Genomic DNA, 9,136 nt, shown 5'->3' on the forward strand with positions numbered 1-9,136 from the left:
CTTTAATAAGCAGGAAATAATCAGGCATTCTCTGACTTTGGAAAAGGTAATACAAAAAGAAGAAAACAAGAAAGGGAGTCTGAATCACAATGTCTTGGTGCAAAAAAGTTTATTTCAAAATTAGTTTTATTGCTTAGGCTCATCTGGAGGATTCTGGACTGTGTTACGTGGTCCTTCTGTATGACAGAGTCTAGTAAGTTTAAAACAGAAGATGACTTCCTCAATGGGGTGTTTTTTCTGTGAGTAGGTGGGAATTAACGCTATGGTCATGGAAAAATGACAGGGAACAGTTTGCTGATCATCCGAGAAGTTTAAAAAAAAGTCAGTTATTTTGGGAAATAAAAATGAACTGAAAATCTTACTCCATGACTAAGCTTCATAAGCATTACAAAGGGTCATTAGAATACGTGCAAGATTGGTACAAATAGGCTATAACTTGTTTGTGAATGACAGGCAAGGAGAACGGGGAGAAGCTGTCTCCTTGTGAATGAGGAACCTGTATGCTTGCTGGTGTCCAGGAAAGTGTCAGGGCTGACTTTCTAAACACTTGATGGCAAAGAAAATGAAAGAAAGGAAAACCAGGGATTGTTATAGCAACAGGCATCTTGCATAGAAGATCTGACCAAAACCAAAAGGGAATGATAGCTTTATTTTGGGCAAATAAAAGAGCATCCAAATAACAGAACATAGTGGGAATATGAGATGAACAAATAGCATGCAGGATACAGAATAGTCTGGCTGAGAATCTGAGTATAAGTGTAAATTGTGTAAAAATAGCTATAAAGTGATGGAGCACAATAGCCCTTAAGAAAGATGAGGGAGCAGTGGGCAGGGATGGTGGATTCTGAGCTTGTATGTAGGAATGAGAGTGCAGCACCGCTGAGGGGAAAATGGCAGTTTCTAAAAGATCCTGTGTGAGAGACTCCCATGTTTCTTAAGTGTGGAAAAAGAGAGATGCCGGTGAAACAGTATAAAGAAAGAAGAGTATCAACTTTTCCCTCGACCTAACCCTGCAAAAATAGGGAGGAAAACTCAGGTGTTTGCCAGTCTCCTCCTTTTAAGCTGCTGATTAGGGACATTTTGGCTGTTGCTCTCCAGTAACTCATAAATCCATTAGATAGAGCAAGCATATTTTCACAACTCTCTCATGTTAAGCTTTATGGGTGACATACTTCATACTCTTTGACCTTTCGTGGAATTGCCAACACAGAAAATTTGCAGGGAAGGTAAGAAAGGGATACCTGAGTTGTACCAGTTATCTCATGCAGTTACTTGTTTAGGAAAAAGGAACATTTTAGTAGTATGGAAACTACCCTAGGTACAAATGTCCTTATTAATAATGGGTGATTTTTGAAAATTTTTTTGTCTTTTTTTAAAAACAGCAGGGTGTTGCCAAAACTAATAAACAAAAAGTCAAAGTAATTTTAAAATGTCTGGTTTTAATCCATAATAAATACAGTACAAATTATGTACAACTTTGAAGGAGTATTAAAAAGAAATCTCTGGTTGTCTCTTAAAGCTTCTTGTACTTCTTTTTAAATGATCAAAGAAAGCTCTCTAATAAAATGACTCGGTGTGTGCTGAATTCTCAGTGTACAGTAAATGAAAAAAATTTTAGTACCTAGTGCTAACACTAAGGGTGATGCAGTTCTGCACTTAATTTTGTCTTTCAAAGTTCTATAAAGCTGTTGTCTTTTAAGATGCATCTTTTAGATTTGTGTTCACATTCATAATATTCTGCTGCAACAGTATAGCAGAACTCATTCTGCTGTTTAGTTGAGCTGTGTCTTGTCCACCTGCTCCTGAGGCTGGGGTGTGTATTAGCACAGTGGCAAATCTGCTTCAACACCAAATTTGTTCTGCTCACATCTATATTGCCAGACCAGCAACATCTGCCTGCTTGTGTGCCTGGGTATTTCCATTTCCTGTCAGGTTCCAAAAACACAATCAAAATTTCTAAATGTGAAAGAAAATAACAAATGCATTAGCCAGGATATTCTTGCCTTAGATATGTTTGCTGCCAGCTGCTACGCTTAGGGAATATATTTTGGTGTAAAAGAAATGTAAGCTCTCGGAGTATACACACGGAGCCCATGCTCTGCAAGGCAAAGTCACTTTGTGTAGGATATTTTCAGATTGTACATGTGTGTTGGACATAATGTAGGTCACAGAACCAACGAAGTGTGTTGGATCTGGGCATCCTCTCCCCCTATAGTTGCAGGATTTGTAAATAATCCTGTTTGGTAAAGTTATTTTTTTTTGCTTGAAATGAATTTGTTATTTGTAAGTTGAACGCTTAACTGCAGTGATGGCTGGTTTGGATTGATGAACAATGACTTTACTCTCCAAAGTGCTTGTATGCTTTGACAGATGCTTCTGGGAGATGTACAGCATACTAGCTCCCAATTATGTGGAGTGGTGCGGTAATTCTTACCCTCAGCCCTTCCTGTGAATCACAGTGCGTGCTTATCAGTAATCTTTTCATTGGAAACACTGTTTAATGTACTTCCACAAATATATTGAGGACTACTTAACCTGTCATCATGAATCACACTTGTGAACAGCTGGAATGTAAATCAGGATATTCTTATATGAGAAATATGGGTAATGTGTATTTTCTAGCAAATTTTTGAACAGGTTTTGTTTCTTCTTTGTGAAGCTTGATTTCCCTTGATACTGACTGTGTTGGCCATTCTGAATACCTACGTGATGCTGTTGTGGCATTTCTTTTATTACGATGACTAATGACTGAGGATCCCAGCTGAGATGGGGGGAAGTCCTGCAGTGCAGGGCAGTTACAAACATACAGTAGGAGACAGTTGGTGCTCCAAAGTGCTTTCACTCTGCAAGAATTACTTTACTTACAGTTTTCTCCAGTTTTAGGTAAGAATTCTGTTGCTTACTCAACTGTATTTTCAGGAAAGTAGGTGAATTAATAGAAAACCTTTTGGAATAAAATGCTGAAAAGTTAGCACTCTGTACTCCTTAATAGGATACCTCTGAAAATAGTTAATGAATTCTTCTGGAATGTATTTCCTCTCCAAATGCAGAGACATGTGAAAGAGAATATAGCAGAAGAGGTTGTTCTTGTCTCATTTTAATTAGGGCATGTCTTCCTAACAGTACAAGATGTTTTTGGAGCACATTAACCTTTGGAATATCCTTAGCAGTGGAAATACAGCCCAGCCTGTCTCACAGCAAATTCAAAATAAATAAATAAAGTCTGCATGCAAAATCAAGGCAGCAGGTGGTCATTCCCTGTGTACCTCCAGCTGTGCTTGAGCTGTAAATCCAAAAGCATTACAAAACTAGCAACGGGACACCCAGTGGTTCCTTGTAGGCTTGGATCAGTGTTCCTGGGACATTAAAGGAACTTTTCCTAAGATTTAATGTTTTCTCTTGAAACAATAAATGACGTAAGTGTTATCTCCAGACTTTTTCCAGAGCAGTGAAGTAATTAAACTTCACTTGTTTTTCTAACATCAGGACTAAAACCTGAACTAATCTATTCTAACCATTCCCTTCTTTTTTTTATCAGCTGGAATGCGCGTTAACTCCTGAGAACATTTGAGTGAATAATAGTTCTGCTTACAGTGGCTTTATTTTGTGCACTGGGTGACAGAAAGCCGTCAGGGTTTCCTTCACAGTGTTAATGTAGCTGCCGTATTCTGCATTATTTTTTCTTGCACGAGCCCCTGTCAGGTACACCACATTTACATGTTTTCAGATTTATTTCATTGGATAAGACAGTATCTGCTGTAAGCAGCGCGTTGGCTCTGTTGCATGCTTTTGCTGTTACCGGCATTACAAGCTCTTCAGTCTATGCTGAAGAGGAAAGCTGGGTTCCATTGGTGTTATTGAGGGATTTCCCATCAGCTGTAAGGAAGCCAGGATTTTAATTTTCAAACCTTCAAAGCAAATTGCTTTTGGGCTTCTAAGAATGACTGCTCAAACAACCATTTGTGTGGGCTATTTTATGTGAATTTTGCATAAGGGAAACGGTTTCAAGAGAAATACCCCCCGATGTCTTTTTCTTCATGCTTGTTTAAAAGAAGCTGTGTGAATGCTACATATAGCGTTGGCAGGATGTTACAGCTGAAGGACGTGCATTTCTGTAAACCTGATCTCCTTTGCAAAATGAAGACTTAATTTATTTTGTAAATGATAGTTCATTGTGACCATGCTGGGTAGATGGGGCATTTCAGAACAGTGTCCCTCATACTTCACCGAGTTCCAGTGCAGGGCATTACCCTCAGAGGAGGTTTCAGAACAGTTCTGTGAGCTAGCTACTAGAAACACACACAAGTTCCTGATGTTGAACTTTTGATCAGTTCAATTACTTTGAAGAGGTGAAGATTTTCTCTTCAGCAGATGGCCAAACAGGAATGGGCAGGGAGAAGGATAGAATATTGTTTGTTTGGTTGTTTGTTTTCCTGTTTTACTGTATCACAGAGCAGTTTGCCCTGGAGAAAAAAAAGCAAGCTATGTGTCCCTCAAGGGTGGTGAAGCTTGAATGGTCCTTCCATCTTGTGCAATAGGCTTTGAAACCTCCAGATATGTGATCTTTTCCAGACCTCCTCTTTGAGCAGCACAATTCTGCCATGTTCCCAGGCTGTGATTGCAGTGCCACATCAGGAGAAGCATTTAAAAGTGGTTTCCTTGCCCTTGCAAAATGGGTTTGGGATTTTTATTGTTATTTCGTAAAACGTCTTAATGACTTCTGAACAATTGTGGTGCTTGTTGTATCTGTTTCAATGATGTTTCAATGTTTAAAGACCTGCAGAGGAAAATGCAGTTTACACAGAGTCTTTAATTTTTTTTTCGTCCATCTTACACTTTTTCAGTAAGTACATCTCTTGGCACAAGGGAAATTAAAGTGGGAGTGTGTTTCATTTTAAAAAAAAAAAAAAAAAACAACATCCTCGTTAAATAATCCTGCAGTTAATTAAATTTCCTCTGTTTTAACTGGACATAAAAACAAATAACTGTGACAAACAAAAATAAAGATTCTTGAGGAATACTGACTTACCTTTGATAAGAACCGTCTGGCATATACGTAATTAATTTTTTTTTACTTATGCTTTACTAACAAGCTCAGCATTTGGTTCACATTTCCTCTTTGTACTTTAGGGTTACTTACAAGTAAAGCCTAATAGATTAAAAATATTTGACTTGAATTCTAAAGCCCTGTTTGTAGGAATTTTTTTAATCACTTTTTTGTTATATATTGGAAAGCATATGGTACAACTGGCTACTGCCTAGTAACTGTGTGAGCACAAACAAGTATCATAGTTCCCTATTTGATAATTGTGAAGGTACTGAAAAGAAAACAATGACAGGTTTGCACGTTGTTAATAGTACAGCTGCAGTTGTTATCTTGTTAGCCAGCTATGTTAATAGGGATTGCTTTCAGCGCTTCAGACTATGGCCATGAAATTCTTAGAGGACCTGGCAAAAGTTAGCTTGGAGAAGTCGTTTCATGTTTCTGTGACTGTTTCCCTTTGCATTTATTGCTGGTCCCAGCTGTTTATCCTAGGGCTGTCTGGATTGTCTTCAGGAGCATAGGTCAGAGACTACCTAAGGCGGCAGTGTGTCACTTGGCACACCTATGATAAGGTCATCATGAATACAGGTAGCTCAGAAGTCCCATCAGTGCTCATTTCATGCAAGTCGTGTCCTTTAGAGAGGGCCTGCAGCTGCTTCTACTTCCCACACTGGTTATGCTATGTAACTGCAAGCAATGTTGAGTTCTATGGTTCAGGCTGGGAACTTGGACCTGTCCCTTCCAAGTTGCATGGGAGTGAGTGTGGTATTTTCCTTTGATGTATACCCAAAATTATCTACATCCTGCAGCTAGGCAGACATGTGCATCTGCCTGCTTGGATGCCAGATAAAGGCAGGCTTCAACCTGGAGTCAGGTCTACACTCAAAATACAGTGTTGATCTATCTTATATCTTTGCCACAAAATGGCAGAGCACATGGATGGAGTTTAGCTCAGAAGAAAGCCTGGTCCTGTTTGAGGATAGAAATTCTGTTAATAAAAAGGCAGCTGCAGTTCCTGATGAGTGTATAATTTATGTTTCTGGCCTGACTTTAGAAACTAAGTTGAATCGTGGGGCACACACAGTGAAAAAATGGCTTTTTGAATGGCAAATGACCAGCCCTGTTCAAGATACATGGCAGTATAAATAATTTACTTTCTGCCTGTCCTACTTGTTATTTCTTAAAGTAATCCTCTGAGATATTAAACGTAAGTTGATTCTTTTCAGCGAAGAGTTTAAATAATTTCTCACATACTTATTTTATGTGTGGAAAAGTTGGTCTAAGAATAGATGTAAAGTAAACTGTGAACAGGAGAGTTATGAGACTCTTAACGCTTCCATGGCATTCGTAGCTGCTTTTCCAACCCCACAACAGATCAGCAATAGAAATATCCCCTGTAAAGAAGCTGCCTCTCTTCAGTGTTTGATTAGTTGAGGAGCTCTGTGGCCAGTGTGGTTTTGCTATATTACCATTTCTGGCATATGAAAATTTGCATGTGAAAACGCTCTGGCAGAATTACTGTCTTTTCATCCTGTCTCAAATCACAAGGCCACACAAAAATGGTCTGATTTTATAGAAGATTAATAGAATTAATACATGAGATGGGAGACGAAATGTATTGCCACTCACCTTTCAGTGGTCTCTTCCTGAAGGAGAGTAACACAGGAATGAGAAGTTCCTTCTGGGAGGAAATAGTATATTTTTAATACCTCAAAATTCTTGGCTGCTCTTGGTCTCATCCAAATTGTCTTTAGCACATACTTGCTGTGACTTTAGGCTGAGATTTTTCAGAACCCTGTAAGGAAGGGTTCTGAAGTTGAATAGAATTGAGTTCCTTGTTCCCAATAGGAACAGGATTTGGATTTCTTAACATCATTGGTTTCTATTGACTTGTTGTCAGAGGAGTAGCTACTTAATTTTTTCTGGCAGAACAGTGACCAAGGAGTGCCTGTTGTGCCAGTCATCTTCAGGGAGTGGGAAGGACTCATCCCTTCTTGAATTCTGATGGGATCTCCCAGTTGAATGTCCCTGCCAATTCCGTGCGTGTTTCTGCTGTCACTCTCCCTGTTACCATGGAGCCTTTTCATTTCCTTCCCTGCAGCGTTGAGGACAATATACTCCATGGTCACCCCTCGCTCAAAGAGAGGAACTGGTTCAGCTAGACAGCGTTGAGTCCACGCTGATAGCCGAACACAACCAGGTTGCACAGGGGAAGCTTTCCAGCACTGCTGGTACTAAGTTATTTGCACTCTACCTCGGGTACTGAAATGAGAGTCTCTAGGTATGTGGGTTCTCAGCATTGTAAACAATAAGAAGCGCTGTAGGGAGACATTCAAGCTTGCAACATAAATACAAGGAGAGGAATATTGTGGCAGAAGGAAGCTAAAACGGCCTGCTTTTCCTGCCATTGCTTGTGTCGTCTTCAGCATTAGTTGTCGTTGTCAGACCCGAATCCAGTGATACCCTTGACAGTGTCACTGAAGACACAGAAACATAAACAAAAGCTCTAGGCAATCAGGACTTTGCAGGATTAGTTCTTCAGAACAAACTTTTCTTCAGGCAGTTAGTGAACATGTTTGAAGTTGTTTCGTTTTAAGAAATGTGACTTGCAGGTCCTTGTTTGAAGTGGCTAGGGAGCCAGTCCTTCAGCAAGCAGTGTATCATGAGTGTGGTATTACCTGTTTTGTGTGGGAAAACATGAGGCACAGCAGCATCTTCTCGTGGGTCTGCCATTGATTTTTAACTGAGGTCATTTTCCTCCTTGCCAGTAGAAAGGAGCAGATTGCACAGGAAACTTGTCTCAAGAGCCTTCAGGAAAATGCATTGTCAGGTGAGAGGAGGTTACAACATTGGACATTATCTACATGTGGTCTTCAGAGTAGATCTTTCTTCCGTTCCTATACATTATGTTGTTGGTGAAATACATCAGCAAATGTTTATAGTCAAGGAAAGTTTGTACTAACGCTGTCATGCAACTAATCTGTTTATGTTATAAATAGGGAACACTAAGTTAGCTCCATTTTGCTCCAGATGCAAGCATCTTATTAAATATTTATACATGCACTAGACTGTTTACTTTGCACCTCATAGTATAGTTGTATTGGGAAGATGCAGAACACCTGGGTTTTACTGAGGTCTTAAGGAAAGTTTGCTTCAACTTTCCAAATCAAAGATTAAGAGCTCACTGAGTTACTGATTATATGACAAGAGAGTTTTAAATGCAGAAGTATCAGTTCTAGAAGTACAGTTCTAAAATTGTGGTTAACAAAACATTGGTGAATACCAGATCTTGATTTCACTCTGGTTCTACTTCATTCCTATACTTCTCAGAAATACGGAAATACCAGAAATATCAGAGAAATACCAAAGTTTGCCCTGGTTTAGCTTTGTTGGAGGTCTGTTCTTTACACTAGCGAAAACCAGTTGCTAGCATTAAGTCACTTGGCTGACTTCAGTGTTGCTACTCTAGATTTAAGTAAAAAAAAATAAATGAATGGAGTCCTGGACCACAGTGTTACAGGTGTGCTGGCTATGTAAAGCATCGTTTTCTTCTTTGAAGAGAGGCTGTAGATCTAGCCTTCCTTTACACCTTTAGGCATAACTATACACATGTAATCTGATATCCAGAAGGAGAGACCAGTGTGAGAACAGTTTCATTGACTAGGCAGAAAGCAGAAAAAAGCCTGAATTTATTTTGCAGAGGATAATCCAGTTTGTTGAAACACTGATTGCCTGTGTGTTCAACAGTTCTATCGCTTGAAAAAACATGTAAAAACCTTAATGTTCTTTAAACTACCAAAGTGTGAATGGAAAACTTCACTGATCTGTAGAATAAAAGCTATAGCTATTCAAAGTGAAAGCTAATGATTTATGTGTAATCTTGCTAGGTTCTGCATAATATTAGAGGGACTGGGGAGCACTAGTTTTAAGCCCTCGCCAGTGTTTTTTAGTGTGCTCTCTAATCTTGCTCAGTCTGTACAACACTGGAAGCGTTGCTGCTGTCCAGTCATTTTGCAAATCTAGCAAGAGCCTGTCCGACCAGCACTTACCTCCAGCAAGCATCTGCTCACTTCACCATGACATGTGAACATA

Source organism: Phaethon aethereus (assembly GCF_964289735.1).
Source record: "Phaethon aethereus genome assembly, chromosome: 10".
Classification (NCBI taxonomy): domain Eukaryota; kingdom Metazoa; phylum Chordata; class Aves; order Phaethontiformes; family Phaethontidae; genus Phaethon; species Phaethon aethereus.